The sequence below is a fragment of the Anomaloglossus baeobatrachus genome, chromosome 3, assembly GCF_048569485.1.
Source record: "Anomaloglossus baeobatrachus isolate aAnoBae1 chromosome 3, aAnoBae1.hap1, whole genome shotgun sequence".
NCBI classification, from domain to species: domain Eukaryota; kingdom Metazoa; phylum Chordata; class Amphibia; order Anura; family Aromobatidae; genus Anomaloglossus; species Anomaloglossus baeobatrachus.
Window position 1 is genome coordinate 338205664 of NC_134355.1, and position 26003 is coordinate 338231666.

The window sequence follows — 26003 nt, forward strand, 5'->3', positions numbered from 1 at the left end:
ATAGGGAATCAAAAGGAGTTGTTCTAGTAGTGGACAACCCCTTTAAGATTTGATGAAACACTAATCATGAATATAGTATTAAAAGCAATATCTATTAATGTTTGCTAAAAATTTCTGGGACAGACAGGCAATTCTCTAAGGTGATAACATTAGGATTACTCCAAAGCCTTTCTACTCTAATGCCACCTCTCCACTGCTCTCTATTGCTCTTTGTGAATAGTATTGCCTATTATTGAAAAGGGATAAATACTGCTGCAATCTGATATCAAAAAGTGAAAGTGAGCATCTGTGAAGGGGTACCAGAGTGGGCAAGGCTTCCACATGTTTATAATGCTTGCTTTGATATTTTAAGCATTTTCTTGTCTATCCAGAAGTTTTTCCTAAAAAATTAGAAACCCCTTCAATGCAATTTAATTTCCACTGAAATATTGTGTGTCACAGCTTCACCCAAACTATGCAAGTTACAGCATGATAAGCATGTTTAGAGATGAGTGAATCTTTTGAAATTTGAATTTGAGAGCTTTGTCAAATATTTCCTAAGAAATAATTGGTTCCAAATTTCAAATAATGCAAAGGCTTCAATTGTCTTACAAAAGGTGTGTAACACTCAGTGATCTCCTTAATCTGTAGTCAATCCTTTCCAAGCTATTTAACCTTTTAAAGGGTTTGACATACAAGTGCATCTCAATAAGCTAGAATATCAACAAAAAGTTAATTAATTTCAGTAATTCAATAAAAAGGAAACACATATATTATATAGTCATTACAGAGTGATCTATTTCAATTGTTTATTTGTTTATGATTATGACTTACAGCCAATGAAAACCCAAAAGTCATTATCTCAGAAAAAGGAATGCGACACTTGTAGTCCATGTCCTGGATACGTCTGTGTGTGGTGGCTCTTGAAGCACTGACTCCAGCAGCAGACAACTCTTTGTGAATCTCCCCCAAATTGTTGAATTACCTTTTCTTAACAATCCTATCAAGGCTGCAGTTATCTGAGTTGCTTCTGCACCATTTTCTACCACACTCTTTCCTTCAACTCAACTTTGTATTAATATGCTTGGATACAGCACTCTGTGAACAGCCAGCTTCTTTAGCAATGACCTTTAGTGGCTTACCCTCCTTGTGGAGTGTCAATGACTGCCTTCAGTACAATTGTCAAGTCAGCAGTCTAATCCATGATTGTGGAAGCCTATTGAACCAGACAAAGGGGCCATTTTAAATGCTTAGGAAGTCTTTGCAGGTGTTTTGTGGTAATTATTTTAATTTTCTGAGATAATGACTTTAGGATTTTCCTTGACTGTAAGCCATAATCATCAAGATTACCAGAAATAAACACTTGAAATAGATCACTCTGTGTGTAATGACTATATAAGATATTTGTTTCTCTTTTTGTATTGTATTACTGAAATGAATTAACTTTTTGATGATATTCTAATTTATTAAGATACACTTGTAGCTGTACAGGTGCTATTTTTTTTGTGGGCTGATTTTTAGATTTTAATGTTATATTTAATTTTACCAGATGAAGAATTGTAAAAAAAACTCCTAAAAGCTGGATGAAATGGTTAAAAAAGATTAAACTATTTCTTGGGGAGTTTGTTTTGAAAGAATACATTATTTGAATAAAAGGACATTGAAGCATGATTCTCCCAGAACATTATGATTAAACCAATACCAAACTTTTTATTACATAGAGAGTGGTCCAACACCTAACATGTATTCTCTAAATATCTTTCCTTACACACTTAACACCATTGTATATATCTTAATTATACCATTTCTACACTTTTCCCTTTCTCGCTAAATCCTAAAGGGGTTTTTTACTGTACTCTCTGTGATGTTTCATTTAAGGGAAGTCTCTAATGTGATGTAAAAGGAGGCTGGGGCTGCACTCACTTCCTGCACCATCTATTGGCCCTCCTGGAACAGGACATCATGAGAAGGCAGTGCTAAATTTACTTACTAGTGTCTTGCATTACCACCCTATCTGAAGACGTCCTAGATCCTGGGTGATAGACACTGTGGGCGAGGTTAGTGCAGCGCCAGCACACTGCTCCTCTTTTCATCACTGTTATGTCTGTGAAAGAAGACGACAGCAGGGAGCAGTGGAAGAAGCAATTACTGACAATAGCACCTCCACCTTATGATGACTTGTTTGATGGCGGTGCTAGATGCTGTCGGGTGGTGCTGGTGTCACTTCCTGCTTCCAGCACCATACCCTACCGACATCTTTCACAGATGTAATGATGTGGGTGACTGAAAGACAAGAAGCGTGAAGGTGTTGCAGTAGCTTTGTCCACATGGTCCATCATCCAGGATTCAGGGTATCTTCATAAGGGGCAGCGATGTAAGCAACTAGTAAGTAACTGTAGCAATGACCCCTTATGATGTCCTACTCCACGAGGAGCGATGAATGCTGGAGGGAGGGAGTGCAGACCCAGCCTTTTATGACATTGCATTTCAAATGTAATGTCACAGTAAACACATTAAAAAGAAAACATCTTTGGGTTATTAGCTAGATAGGGAAAAGTATAGGGAATTGTATAATAAATATAATTACAAAAGTGGTTAGTATGTAAGAATAGATAAATATAAAATACATTTTGTGTGCCAAGCCATCCCTTGGTGAAAATAAATGTAAAAGTTGGTAAAAAAAAATAGAAAGGTTGGTTTTTGTTCCATACCAATTTTACTTTTCATTCATTTAAGCTGTGTGAGGACTTGTTTTCTGTTGCGAGTGAGTGAACGGTTGATTTGAATATTTGAATATTTGAATATACATATATAGTTACATAGTTACATAGGTTGACAAAAGACCTAGGTCCATCTAGTTCAACCTTCCTCCACCAATTCTACGTTTTGTCACTCAGTCATTTAAAACCAACAATGTTGTGTGTACTGAGGAAATCATCGAGCCCTTTATTAAAAGCTGTTATAGTGTCTGCCATTAGTACCTTTTGTGGTAGGGCATTCCACAGTCTGAATGCTCTAACTGTAAAGAACCCTTTCCTATTTAGCTACCGGAATCGCTTTTCTTCCACTCACAGTGTAAGCCCCCTGGTCCTTAGTATTGTCTTTGGAAGAAGTAAGTCATGTGCCAGTCTTTTATATTGACTTTATATTGACCACACACGTATATATACATATAAATGAGATCTCCTCTTAGACATATTTTTTCTAAGCTAAACATATCTACCTTTTTCAACCTGTCATCATATGGGAGGCCTTCCATTCCTTGTAGTAGTCTCGTTGCCCGCCTTTGAACTGACTAACGTTTGAATGTCCTTTTTAAAATGTGGAGCCCAAACTGGATCCCATATTCTAGATGTAGCCTTACAAGGGATTTATAGAGGGGTAACAATACATCGGGATCACGGGATCACGGGATCTAATTTCTTTTTTTATACACCCTAAAATCTTGTTTGCTTTAGCAGCTGCTGCCTGACATTGAGAACTGCTGCTCACCTTGCTTGTAATAAGAGTCCCCAAGTCTTTCTCCTGTTCTATAGTCCTGAGTTTACTTCCATTTAATGTATACGAAGCTATAGGATTACTCCGTCCTAGGTGCATTAATTTACATTTATCCACATTAAATCTCATTTGCCAAGTGTCTGCCCATTCTGACATCTTATCTAGATCTTTTTGTAATATTGTACTATCAAGGTCAGTTTTTAATATCCGACATAGTTTGGTGTCATCACCAAAGACTGACACTTTACTATTTACTATCTAGCTCATCCATAAGGTCATTAATAAAAAAATTAAAAAGAATTGGTCCTAGCACAGATCCCTGTAGTAGACCACTGCTGACTATAGCCCATTTAGAGAATGTACCATTTATGACTACTCTTTGTTTCCTATCTTTTAGCCAATTCCTTACCTATTTGCATATAGTTTCCCACAGTCCTTGCTTCTGGAGTTTAAGTATAAGGCTATTATGTGGTACAGTATCAAATGCCTTTGCAAAGTCCAAATAATATGAGATTTTAATTAATATTATTGCATTTTCTTAGGGAAGTGTGGAGTGCAGAAATGTAATTCTAGCTTTTTGATCTTTTTATCGTTTTTGTGTGTATTATTTGAGATAATAAATTTGATATTTTAATATACAGTACTTTAATAGATTAGGTGATACCAAATTTGTATATATTTTTAATGGCGTGAGCAATAACGGTGATTAAAATGATCTATTTTGATATATTTTTAAAAACCTATTATTTTTTTTAGCTCTTTTGTGGTACTTTCATTCTCACCACCATTTTATTAGTGCATTATGTAATGTGAATTTCAGTCTACAATGAAACTCAGCTTGTGGATAAGCTTAACAGGAGGACCAAGATGGCAGCAACAAGGACCTTCAGTAGGCCCTAGGTGACATAATAATCCAGTGTCTCCCCACAATCACACTTGTTGCGAGTAGAAATGAGTGGCCCCATTGAAGTTTGGTTTGGCTGGTTCAGCCGGACTTTAGATAAAGTTTGGTTCTGGATCCGGACTTGTCCTGAACTTCATTTGAAGTCACTGATTGGCAATTTGGCTTTCTGCCCACATACAGCCAGCAATAAACAGTACAGTTCCGTGGGAGGGCAGGCGGGGTTTTTACATTTATTTTTGTACACACTACTTCAGATCATGCTGTTCTTACCATCAGTGTCAGCAAATTCAAACACTGCAAGCAGCTCACACTGAGTCGAGCACAAAGCATACCCAAGCACAGCACTGCTCGAGCAAGTGGTTTGCATACATAAAGCACCCGAACTCTGAACCTGAACTCTGTTTTTTGTAAAGCCTGTGTTCACTACGCACACCGAACTTCGTGTTTGCTCATCTTTAGTTGCAAGCACCAGGGTTTGATTTCAACACCAATGTCAAATATTGATAGCAGCATTTAAATGATTAATAACAGCTCTGATGAATCATTTTTTTGCCTCTTGTATGAAGGTGAACTGTTTTTAATTAGGCCAGACCTATGAGTCCTATTGTTTGTTAAATCAAGAGAAGATAACCATTGTCTCTTCCCAGACTGATTGGCACCTTATTGTCTGTAAATCTGTATTGCCTCATCCTCTCTGATTGCATAGTTCAAAGGAAAAAGAAGCAGTTGGATTGAACTTGTGGCCAATGGGAGATCAGCAATTTCCACTAATCCTGTCAGATCCAATTATCCTGAATTGTGAATTGAGTGGTATAAAAGGGTCTTGCTCCTGTCACCAGTATTATTATTATTATAATTATTCTTTATGCCTCTAGACAAGGAATTTTAGCTCCAGCTGGGCAATCACAGAACTGCAGGAAGAGAAAGGATTCTATATGATGGCAGCCAATGAACTTAGGTTTCGACTGAGGAAACACAGAACTGATTCCTTAGCTTACCGATATCTCTTCTCAGTGGGTGCCCGACAAAAGTGGTGTGTTCCTGGACTGGGATAGTTGGTCCTGGAAGCCCTGAAGTCACAAAAACTCTAATCCCTAGCTGGTCAGCGGAAGGGTGAGACTCTATTGTGTGTACCATATTGTATCTTGCTGTGAATGTACTAAATGTTTATGCCTGTGGGTGATCCAATAAAGTTTTAACAATATGTGGTTCGCTCACCCTGTATTGTCTGAGTAGTGTTTTGCCCATAGAAAAGGAGAGTGAGTGTTCAATGGTGTAAGCCCTAGTCCATGTGCAGTCTTTCTAAAGACAGCCAGGCCAGTGGACGAGAGCACCCATGGACCCTCGTGTCTCCACAATTGGTGGCAGCAGTGGGATATTACTCAGCCCAGCTGATACGGAGGAGCTGCAGGGGACCGGTGATCATAGACACAATCCAATGGCTCCACATCCAGAGACACATATAGGAATAACCAGCAGGCCACAGGTGAAGCATACCAGTTTAGAACAGCACCATGTCCAACCCCTCCATCTCAACCTTGGGAAGAGGACCAGAATGGTCATACAGCCTCGGCTGTAAACGGCTACAACAGGAGTTATGCAAGTATTGACAGTTTGCATAGAGAGCCATGGACACCTGGTCAGATTTTATTCAGGAATTGATCTGCTGGGATGCCAGGCATATCTTGGAAAATGACGGGGACCCTGACAAGGATGACCCAAATGAAGTAAACTATGTGACAGATCAAGGATCTCATGGTAGCTTGCAATGAACAACCCATCCTCAAGCAACCGAAATCCAGGAATTGTTGGCCACAAATGGGCCCAAAGCCTCAATCAAGGAGAGGATCTGTATTCTGCAAGCAGTTTTGGACATTCCCATTCACCTTTTACCAGATAATTAAACAGGACTACCCCACTACGCATCAAAAGCCCCACCAGGACAAAGGCTTAAAAACAGGGCATGTGACTTTCCCAATCCATGGAGCTGTTATACATGTAGCCTTGGACATATGGACAAAGATTGTCTCCAAAGCCTGGGTCCCATTCCTGGCACCCATCTGCCTACCTAGTTGGTCAAGGTCTGCCACGACAAGCCAGCAGGGCTGAGGGATGCTACCCTTGGGATACACTAGCAGAAAAGGAGATGATCTATCCAGTCGGACATCCTACCCCAGGCAACTTCAATTGCCCTGTGCCTGGAGTCTGTCTGCCAGACCATCCAGTCAGTGTCTGATAAGACAAGCCATCGGGGTCCGAAAGATGCTACTTTTAGACCCCGATGGCTATTCCCTGGCAGGTCAAAGTTAGGGTGAGATTCTATTGCTTGTTCCACATTGTGATTTGCTGTGAATGTACTATATGTTTTTACTTGTTTGTGAACCAATAAAGTCTTACCAATGTGTGGTTCACCCACTCTGTGTTGCCTGAGTAGTGTTTTGCCCATGGAAAAGGAGAGCGAGCGTTCATTTGTTTGAGCCTTAGTCCATGTGCAGTCTTTCTAAAGACAGCCAGGCCAGCAGACGAGAGCACCCACAGACCCTCGTGTCCCCACAACAGCCACCAGCGCTCGACCTCTTTTTCTTGCTCTTAGACAAAGATGCTGGCTATTTTACTCCAGCTCCTGTGCCTCTTCTACATGCTGTAACCTCTGCAACTATGTACATTACTATGCTTTAATTAGTAAACACAAACAAAGCTTTACTAATGTAAAAGTCAATTCACCATATGAGCAGTTTGGTGAATGGTGGTAACAAACAGCCTTATTAAAAATACTCTTCACTGACAAAAATGTTCTAGTTTATAAAATTGGAAAAATGATCCAAAAATTACCTCACTTAGTCTTTTGTGATCAAGCAGACCAGCTTACCTCTTCCTGTAAGTAGAAAAGGACTACTCAAATTTCTTGCCCAGGTGCTGTTCCACACTACACTTGGTTTACCATGTATTTACACTGAATAAAAATATTAATGTAACACTTTTGTTTTTGCTCCAATTTCTCCTGAGCTAAACTGTAAGATCTAAGACTTATTTTATGTACACACAATGCCTTTTTGTCTCAAATATTGTTCACAAATTTGTCTAAATCTGTGTTAGTAAGTAGTGATGGGCGAACCCACCAATGTTCATGTTCAAGAGACTCACCCAAATGTTTTGTAAAGGTTCGAGTTCTGAACCCCAAACTTGGACTTTACAGTTATAGGATGGGGCGGGGGGTCTGTAAAAGGATTAATAAAGTTAATAATAAACATCGTCATTATACTTACCGCTCCCGCGATGCGTCTTGCAGACCTGCTCAGCTGCTTATGTTTCCTGATCCGATCATTAATTTCCGGTGGTATTCACTGCACCCCTCATCACTCAGCAGTCTTCGGCTGTTTTTCTCCGTGTTCGCGGTGATGTTAGGGTTCACCCGAGTCCATGACTTAGCCATGGATTGAACTTTGACTGTCATTGTCAGCCTGCTTCTTGCTCTGTATAGACGTTTGTCTGTACAGAGCGATGAAGCAGAGTTAACGTTTCTCTCCATGTGGACTACGTCGGACAAAGGATTTTTTTTATACTAAAGATGGATTATTTTCTATGTGTTGTGCTTTTCTTTTTACTGTTTACTAAAAAATAATGGTGGCCATGTCTAATTTGGCATGACACCATAAATTTCAGGCTTAGTACCAGCTAAGAATACAATGATGGTATTAACCTTTTTATTACCCAGCGTGCCACCGCCATCAGAGTCACTGGGCGAGCCAGGTAAAGCACCTGGAAATGGCGCTAAGAAACAATGCACCATTTCCAGGGGTAGCTGTGGGCTGCGGAGAATCCCATCCCCCAGCTGCCTGGTTTTACCTGACTTGCAATCAAAATATGGCGGGAGCCCACACATTTTTTTTTATTATTTTTTTAAAATAATTAAAAAACATTTATGGGCTTCCCTGAATTTTAATTGCCAGCCAAGGTAAAGCCAGACAGAGGGGGTGGCAGCCCGTAGCCATCCGCCAAAAATACCGCTGAGCGCTACGTCATGTTTTTAATTATTTATTTCTTTTTACCCTACTATATGTGTGAGGACCCAACAGCCAATCTCAGATGCTGTCACGCAGAATGGGTGTCTGTGGTTAGCTGTTGGAGTAACCTGGAGTCTGCCCATATATTATAAATGCCAGAATGTATGGGCTGGTTTCAGTTTACTCCAGCATCCAATCACAGACACCCACTCTGTGACAGCGTCTGTGGTTGTCTATTATTTTAACAATAAAATAAAACAAAAAAAGTGAAAAAAATATTTTATTAGAAATCAAACAGAAGACATTTAGGACTCCATCTTTATTACCCAAAAAAAACCTCTGACGTAGTCCAAAGGCAGGCGAGCATCTTCAGTTCTGATACATCTGTGCGAGAAGACAAACACAGGTCTGCTCACACAGACTCAACTGAGAGCTGTCAGAGACTTCATCCTAGTGCACAGCTGAGGCTTGCGAATAACTTCTGCAGGTCTCGCATCAGTATCACCCAGCACGGTGCACACTCTCCTGACAGGAGCACCTTAGCTGCATGGAAATACATGCAGCCGACCTGCTCCTGTCAGGAGAGTGTGCCGTGTGCCGTGCCGTGCCGGGTGATACCAATGCGAGACTCCCACAGTGAAAGTCAAAGTTCAATCGAGTCCATGGCTCATTGACTTGAGTGAACACTGACATCACCACGAACATGACTGAAAAAAGCCGAAAACTGCCGAGTGACGAGCAGTGAAGTGAATACTGCCGAAAATTAATGATCAGACTCAGAAGCAAAAGTGGCTGGGAGACAGAGTCTGCAGGACATGTCGCAGGACCGGTAAGTATAATCATAATGTTTTTTACTAATGTGCTTTTTTTTTTAAAGCCCCTGGACCCAAACTGGACCTGAACTGTAATAAGAGTTTCCCAGGAAAACTCATATTTGGGACCGTGTGCACGAACACTATCTGTTCGGGTTCACCCATCACTATTAATAAGCACTTCTCTTTTGCTGAGGTGAAGATGCTGAATGTTGAAGTCCTGGGCTTGTATGATGCATCTAAGGCCCACCTGTGCAAAAATCATGCAGTCTAATAAGCATCTTGATATGCCACATCTGTGAGGTAGATGGATTATCTCTGCAAAGAAGTGCTCACTAACACAGATTTAGAAAAAAAAAATAAAAATATTTGAGAGAAAAAAGCCTTGTGTGTAAATTGAAAAAGACTTAGATCTTAAGGGGGCTTTACACGGTAGCGATATCGCTAGCAATTTGTAGCGATAGCGAGCGTGTAAGTACCCACCCCCATCGTGCATGCGATTGTTTGTGATCGCTGCCGTAGCGAACATTATCGCTACGGCAGCGTCACACATACTTACCTGGTCGGCGGCGTCGCTATGACTGCCAAACAATCCCTCCTTCAAGGGGGAGGGACGTTCGGCATCACAGCGACGTCACCGCAACGTCACTAAGTGGCCGGCCAATCAAAGCGGAGGGGCAGAGAGGAGCAGGACGTAACATCCCGTCCACCTTCTTCCTTCCGCATTGTGGCCGGCGGCAGGTACGGAGACGTTCCTCGCTCCTGCGGTGTCACACACAGCGATGTGTGCTGCCGCATGAGCGATGAACCACCTGGATAAATAACCCTTACCGATTTTTGAGTTTGGGACGACCTCTCCATGGTGAACGATTTTCACCATTTTTGAGGTCGCTTAAGGTCACTGGTCAGTGTCACATGCTGCGATATCGTTAATGACGCCGGATGTGCGTCACTAACAACTTGACCCCGACGACCAAACATTAAAGATATCGTAGCGTGTAAAGCCCCCTTTAGAGTTCAGCTCATGAAAAATGGGGGCAAACATTTTTAATGTTGTGTTTATATTTTTGTTCACTGTATAAAAGATGTACGCCAGGTCCTGGACTTAATAACATTGATATTTGTGTCCCTAATATTGTGTGTCCTACAAACTTTGTATGTTCTTTTCTTTGCCTAATGTAATGTCCTGTCAAAGGAAATACAGCGTTATGTTTCAGTTCCTGATTTGATTACTCTCCCCAACCATTTGAGATTGTGAAGAAAAACAACACTCCAACAGGCTATTCATACCAGTTGACTCACAAATAATCCTATTTTTTACAAAAGAAGAGAGTTTGGTAAAAATTAATTGCAGTCACAATAGACAAAGAATTTTTTTCTAAAAAAGTGTTTGCCTGTTGTTCCCAATCCTGGGGAGGAGACCAATCAAAAGGTCCGACCAGGGGAATCTACCCCATTTGATACCCCAAAACGTCTTTTCACTAAAAATGATGTAAAAAGAGCTGGTAAGGAAAATTATTGTTATGGAAACCCAGGGCTTTTTGATGTAAAAACTGTTTGCCTTTATTTCCCAGCACTGATCAAGGTCTAATCTTGTACAGGGAACGCTCACCTTGGTTCATGCCTACAAACGTATTATTTTCACTAAATATAGTTTTTAAGGTTGAAGGTAGACTTAAGTCTATTGAGTTCAACCCATAGCCTGACATGATCCAGAAGAAGGCAAAACAACCCATGAGGCAGGCAGAAAGCTCCACATTAAGAGAAAAAAATTCTTTCCAACTCCACATACAGCAATCAGACTAGTTCCCTGGATCAACACCCCATCACAGAATCTAGTGCACATAACCTGTAATATTATGTTTTTCAGGAAAGGCATCCAGGCCTCTCTTAAGTTATAGCAATGAATCAACCATTACAACATTATGTGACTGAGAGTTCCAAAGCCTAACTGCTCTTACAGTAAAGGATCTGAGTCTGTGATTATGATTAAACCTGCTTTCTTCTAGACGTAGTGGATGTCCAGACATATCGCTTTCTTAAAGAAATAATGGCAGCTAGATATCTTCCACCAAACCTGACTGCAGGTCATAATTTAGCGAAAAGGCAGTACAATCCAAGTGTTATGGCATCAATTATAGTGAAATTGGACATGTGGAAGTTGAGACTTTACATAAAAACATGAACATGACCAAATGCACATTTCTTGAGCACATGTATGGCTAACTGATGAATGCCACAGATTGAGAGGATGAAGATAACAAAGAGCAATAAATCAGGATGATGACGAGGATGGTGATAATGACCAAGCACCATATGACATTGTGGCTTTGTTAACAGAGAAATTATATTAAGAGAAGAAAGAGGACTGCTTTAACTTTGCTCACATTACTGGTTACAATGCCTTTGTTACAAGAGCAGGTGATGTCGCTTTTGTCCTGATGGAGAGCTGTATAATCTACTGTAATCAATTTATAATGGGATGTTCATTTTTTTGAGCAGTCCCTGAACAACACAATGAATTGGTCCTCAGCTAACCACCCCTCAGATGCCTGTTTATAGGATTTGCCACAACCACAACAATGGTTGTGGGAGGTATTGAGCCTCTTTCACTAATGGCAGTCACATCACATAATCCAGTACTGACCTAACAAGAAGCAGATGGACCCTTGCTATGTCTTTTGTATGTCAGCTCAGCTCTTTATGACCAATGCCACCATCATCGTGTGATGATGATACCACCGAGACGAGGGATGTCTCATGAATTCCATAACACCCTACATTTCCTCCTCATTTATATCCTTTTTGGAGGGAAAAGAGGTCAATTGTGACCTGTGTTGTATAGTAATACGGCCTGATTCACTGCTGCCAGTTGTGACAGTGTTGCTGCTTGGGGCTCCCATATACTTATTGATAATATGGGTCTTTATTTACCATTTTTTTTCTTAAGATGCCCCTTATTACCATATTTTGTAGTTCCTGATCAGGGTGTGAATAACCGCGCTGAGCTGAGCAGCTGAAGGAACTTCAAATTGATTACTTGAAGGACATTCAAGGTCATGTGACTGATCAGCATCCATTCAGGTCCAGGTAAGCTTCCTCTCCTGCTCTGCACCAATCACATTGATCAGTGCAGAGGAGAGAAGGCAGTTCTCTCTGTGATAGGAGAGGACATTGAGTCAGAGTTCTCCTCCATCATAGGATCTGTCTTTGGACTATAAGATGCACACACTTTTTATCAGCGGTCTTCCTTGTTAAAAAGTGCGTATTAGGGTATGTGCACATGTTGATTATTTGGTTGCAGAAATTTCTGCACCATTTATGCATCTCCTTGCAGGAAAAATGCATGGCAAAAAAACAATATCTTTCAGTTTAATTCAATGGGTGAAAAAACACTGCAAAATGCTGAAAGAATTGACAAGCTGCAGATTATCTTCTACACCAAATCTGCAAAGAGAAAATATTTAACATGTGCACAAGATTTCGGGATTCTCATTGACTTTGCTGGTATCAGGGTTTGCTTGCAGTTTTGTGATAAAACTGAATTAAGAAACATCAAAAAAGTGGTAAAAAATCACTGTGTGAACACAGCCTTATAGCCCAGAAAATATGGTATTTTATATTATCCCTATTTTTTTGCTAATGAGAGGTTTGGTCACTGCAACATTTGCTTTGTCCAAATGCTCTTAAATGTGACACTGTATTACGAGATAGATCCTTCCCCTGTCAGTACTAAACTAGTGAGACATTGCCACCTTTTATATTAGCAAGCATTTTGTATAACACTACAATAGGTTTAGGACATTTTTTTTCAACCATAAATATTCAAGCTTTGCCAAAAGATATAATATGAAATGCTAAGTAGGTAGGAAAATGTACAGAGGTCAAAATGTGAATGCTGCAGTGTAGGTATGGTATGTACTTTGGTGCAATTGTAATACAAAATTTAAACCTAAAATCAAGTTTTTGTATTAAATGCAATTTTCTTTATAATTTTTTTTTCCATTTCACAATCTATATTAAAAATAAAAACTACAAATCTTTAAATTTTCTCACTGCGCACTGGGGGTTCTTAAGACTTTAAAGGGAACCTGTCACCACATTTGGTGACTATAAGCTGCGGCCACCACCACTGGGCTCTTATATATAGAATTCTAACATGCTGTATATAAGAGCCCAGGCCGCTGTGTAGAACGTAAAAATGACTTTATAATATTTACCTAACCAGTCGGTATAGTGCAGACCGGTTGGATAGGTATCTCCTCCTCTTTCGGCCATCTTTGTCCTCCTTCTTCTGAAGCCAGGGTGCATGATGCGTCCTATGTCATGCACACGTGCCGGCATTGAGGTCTTGTGCAGGCAAACTTTGATCTGCCCTAAGCAGGGTAGATCAAACTATTGTAGTGCGCATGAGAGAGACCTCAATCTTTTGCATTGAAGCGTCAAACAAGCATAAGCAAAATAGAAATTGTGAAATGAAACAGAAAATACAGTATTCAAAATCTTTTTAGAAATACTTTTAACACCAACTCCTCATTTAAAAGTAGGTAATTTTGCCATGATGCCTTCTTTTTATGGCATTTACTGTACAGGTTGAAAAATATTAGAATTTCATAGATGGGAATTTTATGAATTATACAATACTATGCAAGATTATTTTTTATATTTGTTACATTGTTTTTATAGGTTGATAAAAAGGGGTGATTCAAATTTTTATATTTATTGATTTGCATATTTATTTTAACACTTTTACAACAGTTTTATTAACTATTATTTACTGATTTTTCCTACTGTACATGAACTTTAACTGCACTAAATACTGAAATATTTCACTATGGCAGCACACAGTAAAAATGCAATTTGATGAGGACTGGAGGAAGGCCTTCTGTAGGCTGTGGCTTCAGGGATAATTAATAAGCACCCTGCATTCTTGTATCCACATGGTTCGCAACTCTTTAAATGCCGCTGTCATAGATTGACAGTGGCATCTAAATGGCTAAACTGCAGATCTGAGATAGCTCCAATTACTGCTGTTAGAGGCAGGTGCCACATATATAATACATCAAGCACTCACCATGTATGAAGCAAGCTCATCTGATGAGGTGCTCCATACACAGGCATGTGAAATAAGAGGATAATAGACTTTTTATACTGTGAAAGAGATATAGTTTTGTTATAATGTGGAAATAAAAGTATGGATATTTTTATTTTTTACAACAATAAATCATTATAATTTATTATTATTATTATTATTATTATTATTATTATTATTATTATTATTATTATTATTATTATTATTAATAACAATATAATTTAATGTGGTTATAGAAAAAAATGTCGTTTTTTTTAAAGTGCTACTTTTACCTAATGCTTGTACTTTGTAGCTCAACTATATTAAAGTGAATTGTGCAGAGCTCTAACATGAAAAATAAAAAAAATTACAATTATGTAAATTTTTGGTTAATCAAGAAGCAAAGTTATTGAAAAAGAAATAACAGTTTTCACATTTTACACATTGTAGGAATTCAGCCACAGAAGGATCACATAATCTATGGAGTGACCACACAAGCTCCCAAAAAATGCCTTAAATTCTGTTAAACAGAGGAAAAAAATATAAATGCAGTCACTATGGCTAGGGCTTCATAGCGACGTGATGCGTGACACTGAAAACGCAGCCGCACACTGCAACATTGGACGTAATAAGTCCTCATGGTACTACTTTGCAACCTGCAAAATATAGCAACTATGACACAAATTTTCAAATGTCTTCCAGTGTGATAACAATTTCTTTCCCACTCAACACATATGCCATAGACTTCAATGTAAGTCAATCTAAAGGGACTTTTGTGTAACATATCTGAAAATTGCCAGTTTTATATACAGAAAAATCAGAGCTCTGAAAGAGTTGAAAACAAATCATAGAGAAGGGGCAAAAATGTAATGTATTGTTGCACATTTGTTCTGAGAATTGCTGTAATGTATCATGTCTCTTTGTAGCCTTAGTGCCAACAATGCAAGTTAAGACTTGGTTCCACTTGCGTATAGCTTCCGATGTGAGAGCATCGGAAGCGATATGCTAATGACCCTGTGTTGTGAGTGTGAGCCAAGGGTCATGCGACTGTGGTGCAATCTTGTGATCAGATCACAGCTGCAGAGGAGAGGGAGGGAGCACTTTCTTCCTTTCCTCCACTGCCTGTCTCTGAATACATTGCACTGCGGTCGAATGACATGCGAGTGCAGTGCGATGTTTCACACACTCCCTTAGACTTGTATGGGGGTTGTGAGCCAAAACGTGTTGCCAAACGCAGCATTCTGCAATCCATTTCTCATGCCGACATGGCATGAGAAATCAATTGCAGATGGACACTGCCCCATAGTTTTGCATTGGTGCAAGTACAATCCAATGTTTTATTGGATTGCACTCGTCCCTGTAAAACTCAAGTGGAACAAAGGCTTTATGCACATCTTTTTTACTAATTCAAGTTGACAAACCTACATACCACACCCATGCTATATCCAGCTACCACATTTTGCTTTCTGCATGTCTATTTAGCTATTTAGCATTTCTTATTACATCCTATTAGACAGGCTGGATTGTTTTGGGTTAAAAAGATTGTCAATAATAAATTATGATATTGTAGAAAATGTATGGGAAAAGAAAGAGTCAATGGCATAAGATGTGGTTGCGTAAAAGAAAAAAAAAAACATGGCTAAGAATGAACAAGCCACTAACAGCAGCCTTGAGCAACCACCGACACTTTCATTAGCAACCCTGACAGTAGAACTATTAGTCTATAGCCACAATTGAGCTCCTTTGCATATAGCATGCATATTTATGAGGAAAAGGGGCATTTAGGAATTTGTTACACATCAGTTGACTAAGTCGCAGAACCATGATATTACATCTGACAGTGCCAGCATCAGTTTGAGTAAGCAATCTGCACATATTGATAAGCCTGATCACAAATTACAAAGAGGGATAATTTTGGGGGAAAAAGTCAATGCTACTAAAATGGGATTGTCACTTGCTCATAAAAATTTAGTTAAATACCAAGTAAAAATCATAATCTTTCCTGATTCTGCCCCATTTTCCATTTTCACCTAATATCTCAGGCACACTCTATCTGCGGAGGAAAGCTGGAACATCTGGCCTCCCCTTAGTACTTTATTACCCTTGATGAAACCTGAAGGAGGGAGGAAACGCATCAGGATGTTGATATGGAGGGGACTTTTCTTGGCCTGGTAGCTAATCCTCCTGAAGATCCACAGAGCTACCAATGTGGTCTAAGTATCCTCTTATTAGGGCCATTTATTCTTACCTCTTATGTATGTCTGTTTAGGCATTGTCCTAGTATTAGGCAATAGTGGTTATTTATTCCCACCATTTACTGATGTCTGATTTATATTTGGCTTTTGGTGAGGATAATTTATTTACTTGTTCATGCATACATTACTGATTACTGAAGAGTGGTGTTTTATATGCCTCTACCGATGAACGTGATGCTTGGTTTGTGACTGCTCTTGCACAGTAAGGAGGTTTTGGTGGAGGTTACATATTTAGTGGAAGAGCAGGGATTAATAGGGTCAGCTGTCGAGGAACAGGGGCGCGATACAAATTAGGGTGGTATTACCTCCGTTGGTAGATAGTGTTGAGCGTAGGACAAGGCCCATTCCTGTTATAACAGTACTTGAATATGTGTAAATGGACCTGAAAAGACCAGCACACACCACTATCCCTGCTACTCCTTGCCTATAATTTACCCTGGTGTTGACTGTACACGCACCTTTTTGTTGTTTGTCTCGTGTGTTTGCCTGGGATTTTATACATATTTTTATCTAATAAAGGTTATTGTTTCTGGAAACTTAGATTAATTTACTAAAACAACTTTTTGAAATGTATCATTAAATAGAACAACATGCAAAATGCCATGCAATTTTTATATTTGCATTTTTGCATGCTGTAAACCTTTTTTCACAAATTAAAGTTCTATTCCAACTTTTGCATGTACGCTCAATAATATTGAAACTGCAATGCCAAGATGGAAAAAGTTAAGTAGTTGTGGAAATCACAGGATCAATAGACATGTTAATTAAATGCAAATTATGAAAAACTGAAAACAAGATTTTTAATTTATCCTGCATCTACCATAAGCACCAGCTGTAATAATATACACACTTACATGACATAGCATGACATCAATGAGGGTATTAATGGTTGTCTAAGGAATGTTCTGCCACATTGATTGCACTTGGACACCCAGATCATCAAGATTTGCTGCTGAAGCTCTCTTTTCAATTGCTAAGCAATGTACATTGCTCATAACAGCATGAGCAACATGCAAACTGGCATTATTAAATTGAAAAATATCTCCTTATACACTTTGAAGCAATGGGCACTGGTTACACAAATAAATTAATGGAATGTTGAACTACTACTGTACTTGGGATGATGATTAGCTGGGTCCGACGACCTTAAATTAATGCCACTCTACATCACTACTCTAAGCAGTCTGCTTGGCCTAAACATATTACCATGGCTAAGAGCATCTTAGGGCTTGTCTCTCATTGAGTATTTCATTAGTTTGCAATTGCAAAGGGAACTGCCAGCAGCAGATTTTGATGATTTGTCAAGTGCATTAAGCCATGCATAACTTTCCTCAGACATCATTGATGCCAAGGTGTGTGAGTATATTGGTGCCCATGATACTGAATAAATGGAGATGTTTTGAAAATGTTATTTTCATCTTTTTATCAATTGTATATCAATACCATGTCTATCAAACCTATGGATTCTGGTATTTTTCAACTTTTCCTTCTTGGTATTGCAATTTCAATATTTATGAGTGAATTTTGCATATAATTAAGGTGAAGAGATCTAGCATTTTGTCACTTGACACAAATGCCATGATGACAAATTTCTGCAGAAGTATATCCACAGCAAACAATTGACATGCTGCGGTCTGGAAAGCCACACCGCAGGTCAGTGTTTGCTGCTGAAAAAACAAGCACATTGGGGATTTTTAGAAATTCCATCCAAGGTACTTGTACTATACAACGCAGCATATTGGACGCAGCGAAAACACACTACATCCAAAATGCTGCAAACAGTGATCGTGGGCACACACTCTTAGTAGTACTGAATCCAAAAAAGATTCTATCTAACTATAATATTATTGCTCAAATGTGCTCTTTCTATGACCATGGGAAGGCAGAGTAATCTGTATTTATATCGGTATCCCAAAGTGTAGTTAAATTCAATTGCTTCTTTCATGAATTAATATTTTTCCCCAATAAAAGTATTTATTTTAAATTTAAAATTGGGTATTGCATTTTCATGGTTTCTATTCCTAGAACCTGAAGATAATGTCCAAAGTCCATTCAAAATGAGTATTTTCAGAAAAATGTGCTATGAAAAAAGTAAGCGTGTGCCAGATTTTTCTTACATTGAATTAATGTCTATTTTCTGGAATATAAACTATTGTTAGAATTATTAGGCAAATTGTATTTTTGACTAGTAATTTTAATATTGAATGACTACAGTGCTGTTGATAAATCTGAAACATTAATAAACCTGATACATAAATATCTAAGGCCTGTTTCAGACGTCAGTGATTCTGGTACGTTTGTGCTTTTTTTTCTACGTACCAGAATCACTGACATACGCAGACCCATTATAATGAATGGGTCTGCTCACACATCAGTGATTTTTCACTGACCTTGTCTCCTTGCGGTGTACACCCGTGTCCGTGGTTGCCGCACGGAGACATGTCCATTTTTTTCTGGCATCACTGATGTCCCACGGACCACGCAGTGGTGTGATCCGTGAAACACGTGCCAGAAAAAAACGTGCATATAAAATAAAAATCATTTTTACTCACCCGGCTTCAGCGGCACTCTGTGCAGCCTGTTCTGCCTGCTGCTTCTGAGCCAGCTCAATACTGTCGTGCATATCCATGAATGCACGACACAGCTGACCCGGAAGTAGCTGCTGCGGAGGTCAGCGCCGGCCGGATGCTGCACTGCGGGAGCGTTCAGCACCAAGGAGAGCGGGAGCGGGCACAGGTGAGTTGATCTCTATGTGCAATCACGGACCACGGAGAACGGAGCCCGGATTGCACTTAGACAACTCACGTGTGCCGTGAATCACGGCGCACGGAGGGACTTGTGCGTGTTTTACACGTCAGAGAAGAACGTCTGTGTTTTTCACTGACATGTGAAACGGGCCTAAGATAGTAAATGTGAGGTTTTGTTCTAAGGTGAATATCTGTGTATGGATAATTATTTTTATAATTATAATTATTGGGCAACTATTACTATGCAAAAGTCCAAAAATACATTTATTACATTTGCTAAAAAAAATATTAGCTATCCTTCTTTTCAATACCAGACATAAGCTTTCTATCTATGGAGTCTGTCAGTTTCCTAATGTGTTGACAATGAACTTTTTGGGCAAAACCAACCACAGACTCACAGACACTGAGCAGAGAAATGTACTGTTTTCCTTTGGTATAAATCTTTTCTTAAGGTCCCAGAAAAGTTCCATAGCACTTAGACCAAGTGAAAGTGGCCATGTCATTATTGTTTCATCCATAACACCTTTACCCCTTGGCATGGTTTTCAACTCAATGACAAGGCCATTTCTTAAACTCTGACCATTTTAACAGGTTATAACTCTGGAAAGCGTCAATGGATCCCAGTGATTCTGACAATGTTTTTTCATGATATATTGTACTTCACGATAGTTGTAAATTTAGGATGATAATTTTTTATGTTTATTTGTGAAAAAAATTTAAAATTTAGCAAACATTTTGAAAATTTAGAAATTTAGAAATGTTATTTTTTTTTGCCTTTAAATCAGAGAGTTATGTTACACAAAATAGTTAATAAATAACATTTCCCATATGTTAACTTTGCATCAGAAAAGTTTTGGAAGCATTTTCTTTCTTAGGAAGTTAGAAGAGTCCAAGGTTTATCAGCAATTTTTCTTTTTCTAACAAAATATTTAAAAACATTTTTTAGGAACCACATCACATTTGAAGTTATTTTGAGACACCTAGGTGACAAAAATTGCCCAAAAGTGACACCATTCTAAAAACTACACCTCTCAAACTGCTCAAAACCACATCCGAGAAGTTTATTCACCCTTTAGCTGCTTCACAGGACCTAAAGCAATATGGAAGGAAAAAATGAAAATTTTACTTTTTCCCCAAAAATATTAGTTTAACCAAATTTTGCTAATCTTCTGTTTTGGCACATGGCAGGGCTTGGAATGGAAAGAGCACTATTTGATTTTTGGAGTGTAAAATTGGCTGGAATAGATAGTGAATAACATGTCACATTTGGAGAGCCACTGATGTGCCTAAACAGTGGAGCTCCCCCACAAGTGGCCTATTTTGGAAACAAGATCCCTCAAGGAATTTCTCTAGATGTTTGGTGAGCACCTTCAACTCCTAGGTGCTTCACAAAATTTGATGACCTTAAACCATGAAATAAAAACCATTTTTACCACAAAATTGTTGCTTCAACTCCAAATCTTTTATTTTCACAAAGGAAACAGGAGAAAAGGCACCATAAAATTTGTTATGCAATTTCTCCCATGTACGCTGACATTATGTGGTGGAAATCAACTGTTTGGGTGCACAGCAGAGCCCGGAAAGGATAATTTTAGAAAGCAGAATTGTCTGGAGTAAATAGCGGACGCCATGTCGCATTTGGATAGCCCCTGATCTACCTAAACAGTGAAAATCTCCCACAAGTGACCTCATTTTAGAATCTAGACCCCTAAAGGAATTTTTCTAGTTGTTTGGTGAACACCTTGAGCCCCCAGGGGCTTCAAAGAATTTTATGATGTGGAGCTGGGAAAAAAAAAATGTAACCACAAAATTGTTGCTTCAAACCCAAATCTATTATTTTCACAAAGATGGTATGAAAAAATGCACCATACAATTTGTTGTGCAAGTTATCCTGAGTACGCTGATACCTCATATTTAGTGGAAATCAACTGTTTGGGCGCATGGCAGGGTTTGAAAGGGAAGGAGCACCATTTGAATTTTAGAATGCAGAATTGTTTGAAATAGATAGTGGACACTATGTCACATTTGGAGAACCCCTGATGTGCCTAAACAGTAAAGTTCCCCCACACATTACCCCATTTTTGAAAATAGACATCTCAAGGAATTTTTCTAGATGTTTGGTGAACAATTTGAACCACCAGTTGCTTCAGAAAATTTCATAACATTGAGCCATGAAAATGAAAAAATATTTTTTTACCACAAAATTATTGCTTCAACCAAAAATCTTTTATTGTCACAGGCAAAAATGCACCATAAAATTTGTTTTGCAATTCCAAATAATCCCTTGTCATGCCCAGTTCATTGTAGTGCTCGTACATTGTGACCAGCTCATGATTCTGGAGAAATTAGCTCTCCTCAATACAACAATGCCAAACATGTAGACACTAACTGTGGGGCTCAGAAAAAAGGGGGCCATTTGAATTTGGGAGCACAGATTTTGCTGGATTTCTTTTTTTAGGGGGAGCCATAGCGTTTTTCCAGAGCGTTTGTGTTACCAGTAATGTGGAAGCCCCCTATATTTCTGTTAACTGATGATGGACCTGAGTGGGGACTTGTGTTTTTGTGTGTTGGGCTGAATACCATTCGGCAATTTGGGTGCAGAATATTTTGGATCGGTTCATATTTATCCTGCGTAGTTACATCGGAGTTTATATTTACAGCTCCAAAATATGTGATTCAGATTAAATCCCCGACAGATCCATTCAATATAATGAGGCAGCAGAATTATTCTGGATTCTGTTTGGCTTCTGTTCAATGGTGTCCGTCATTTCAAAGGTGCACAAAATTGTAGATGATTGCATTTCTGTGCACATCTAAAAAGACACATAAAAAGATGGGAACTGACGTACCACAGGACAGACAAGTATTCAAAGTTACTTCCTCTGCATCATTACAGTGATTTTTCCATTAAGAATTATGTCTGAATCACATTATTCAGAGATTTAGAAGTAATCTCCAGTGTAAGCGCTCAGTGTAGAGCGCAGGGTAAATATGAGCCACACCATATTGTGATCTTTGGGAGACATAATGAACAAATCAACAGCAGTTGAAGAATTGGCTTTAGTTCTTTTTATGCTGTTCCCCTTGCGGTATAAGTGAATAGGCAGTTACATTCCTCTGGTTAGTACGATTACATCGATATTAGATTTACAGTCAGGGCCATAAATATTTGGACAGTGACACAAGTTTTGTTATTTTAGCTGTTTACAAAAACATGTTCAGAAATACAATTATATATATAATATGGGCTGAAAGTGCACGCTCCCAGCTGCAATATGAGAGTTTTCACATCCAAATCGGAGAAAGGGTTTAGGAATCATAGCTCTGTAATGCATAGCCTCCTCTTTTTCAAGGGACCAAAAGTAATTGGACAAGGGACTCTAAGGGCTGCAATTAACTCTGAAGGTGTCTCCCTCGTTAACCTGTAATCAATGAAGTAGTTAAAAGGTCTGGGGTTGATTACAGGTGTGTGGTTTTACATTTGAAAGCTGTTGCTGTGACCAGACAACATGTGGTCTAAGGAACTCTCAATTGAGGTGAAGCAGAACATCCTGAGGCTGAAAAAAAAGAAAAAATCCATCAGAGAGATAGCAGACATGCTTGGAGTAGCAAAATCAACAGTCGGGTACATTCTGAGAAAAAAGGAATTGACTGGTGAGCTTGGGAACTCAAAAAGGCCTGGGCGTCCACGGATGACAACAGTGGTGGATGATCGCCGCATACTTTCTTTGGTGAAGAAGAACCCATTCACAACATCAACTGAAGTCCAGAACACTCTCAGTGAAGTAGGTGTATCTGTCTCTAAGTCAACAGTAAAGAGAAGACTCCATGAAAGTAAATACAAAGGGTTCACATCTAGATGCAAACCATTCATCAATTCCAAAAATAGACAGGCCAGAGTTAAATTTGCTGAAAAACACCTCATGAAGCCAGCTCAATTCTGGAAAAGTATTCTATGGACAGATGAGACAAAGATCAACCTGTACCAGAATGATGGGAAGAAAAAAGTTTGGAGAAGAAAGGGAACGGCACATGATCCAAGGCACACCACATCCTCTGTAAAACATGGTGGAGGCAACGTGATGGCATGGGCATGCATGGCTTTCAATGGCACTGGGTCACTTGTGTTTATTGATGACATAATAGCAGACAAGAGTAGCCGGATGAATTCTGAAGTGTACCGGGATATACTTTCAGCCCAGATTCAGCCAAATGCCGCAAAGTTGATCGGACGGCGCTTCATAGTACAGATGGACAATGACCCCAAGCATACAGCCAAAGCTACCCAGGAGTTCATGAGTGCAAAAAAGTGGAACATTCTGCAATGGCCAAGTCAATCACCAGATCTTAACCCAATTGAGCATGCATTTCACTTGCTCAAATCCAGACTTAAGACGGAAAGACCCACAAACAAGCAAGACCTGAAGGCTGCGGCTTTAAAGGCCTGGCAAAGCATTAAGAAGGAGGAAACCCAGCGTTTGGTGATGTCCATGGGTTCCAGACTTAAGGCAGTGATTGCCTCCAAAGGATTCGCAACCAAATATTGAAAATAAAAATATTTAGTTTGGGTTTGGTTTATTTGTCCAATTACTTTTGACCTCCTAAAATGTGGAGTGTTTGTAAAGAAATGTGTACAATTCCTACAATTTCTATCAGATATTTTTGTTCAAACCTTCAAATTAAACGTTACAATCTGCACTTGAATTCTGTTGTAGAGGTTTCATTTCAAATCCAATGTGGTGGCATGCAGAGCCCAACTCGCGGAAATTGTGTCACTGTCCAAATATTTCTGGACCTAACTGTATATAGCTTTTTTAGGTTTGGCTGTTCTCACACTAAAAAATGCTTTTTACAAAATATAGGTTTTTGCATCACTGTATTTTGATAGCTATAGTTTTTTATTTATCTGCTGATGGAGTCATGTGAGGGCTTGTGTTTTGTGGGATGAACTGGAGTTTTTGCTGTTACCATTTTGGGTCACATTATATGTTTTGATCGCTTTCTATTCAGCTTTTTGTTTAGTTTTTGTTCGCTGTTCACTATGTCATAAAAATGATAAGACAGCTTTATTCTTTGGGTCAGTACGATTACAGCAATACCACATTTATATAGTTTTTTTATGTTTTGCTGATTTTACACCACAAAAACTATTTTGTTTTAAAAAGTTTTTGCATTGTTATTGTTGTTTTCTGGAAGTTATAGCTTTTTAGGGGCTGATGGAGCTGTATCGTAGCTTGTTTTTCTCAGAAGAAGATGAAATTTTCAGCAGTACTATTTTTATTTAGATATGACTTTTTGATTGTGTTTTATTCCATTTTTTCAGCTTTATGATTAAAAGCTGTAGTTTTTGCTTCATGTTTTATTTTATTTTTTACCGTGTTCACTGAAAGGGTTAAGTATTGTGACAGTTTTTTTAGACAGATTTTGATCCAATTTAGATTGTGTTGTTATGGCAGCGACAACATCAAATATGTTTCTTTTTTTGTTTATTTTTTAACAGAAATTTAAATATTTCTTAAAATAATTTGTTTGTTCTTTATTTTCCGTTTTTTTTAATATTTTTACATTTTTTTTTTCCTTTTTTTTAACTTTTTTACTTAGCCCCTTTATGTTACACTAACTTTCAGTGGCCTGATCACTCAAATAATCCACTACAAAGCTTGGTTACTGCAGTGTATTATAGCTGTCAGTCCTGCACTCGCAACAGTGACAGATCACCTCACATACCATGTATATGGCATGGTGTGTGAGGCTCTCCATAGCAGGGTGAGTGAGGTCATCATGGTGATGACTAAGGGTTGCCATGACATCGATCATGTTCCTGTGATCTCATTACAGAAACCTGTTCATTTGGGAGACAACTGCGATCCACTCCCTTCCACCTGAATGATGCAGTCAATATTGATTGCAGTATTGAGTGGGTTAATCTGCCCCTAGCTGCGCAGGCACCACTTCTGACAGTGAGAGCTGGGTCTTAGCTGTAATATAAGCTAGATACCTGACAGAAAATGCAGGGGGTACAGCGCCTGAACCCCCGCAATCACCTTGACTTACTGGATAGGTAATTGGTTGTGAATGCAGTGACATTCCCAGTACGTCCATTGTCGCGAATAGGTTAAGTCCTTTACTGACTAGTCAAGCAGTGGAGTACTTTGTTAATTGGGATTAAACATTATCCCGTATATCACAGTATTCTTGAAACGTACAGACTTTTCCTGTACTTCTGCTTGAAGAATGTGTCTTCTAAAAACTAGCAGCAGGTGTGGGAGTTAATTTTGAGTTAATGTTCAGTCTGAAAAGGTAAAACTAGCTCAACTTTAATAATACCAGCCAATAGCAGGACCCAATATTTACCTTGCTCATGTCTGAGGCAAATTGGAGGTCTGGGTCCATTACTGATCCAGCCATAGACCCATCAATAGTTGCTCTCTTCTCGTCAGTTTATAAAACCTTTGAAAAATCTGTCTACAGATATTTCTTGGCTCAGTCTTGATGTTTCAACCTATATGTCTTGTTCGGTGGTAGTCAGGATTGAGCCTTCCTTACCTTGGGCATGTCTCTGAGCACTGAAAACCATTGACTGTTAACTGTTAACCAACAAAATGTTTGATGGTGCTGTAATTGTGATCATGCTCCAATATTAACAATTTTATACTTTTCAATTTGATAATCTCCTTTTTTGGCTCATCTTGACTAGTATTGAACACATAGCGTTCGTGCACAAGGTCCCAAA

At 38.9% G+C, this 26003-nt stretch overlaps 1 protein-coding gene across 2 annotated transcripts in view; it reads right to left on the reverse strand.

Moving 5' to 3' along the window:
• Positions 1 to 26003, reverse strand: part of GRIK2 (glutamate ionotropic receptor kainate type subunit 2) — a 1450753-nt gene that overhangs the window by 225522 nt on the left and 1199228 nt on the right. The gene's annotated exons all lie outside the window — the stretch shown is intronic.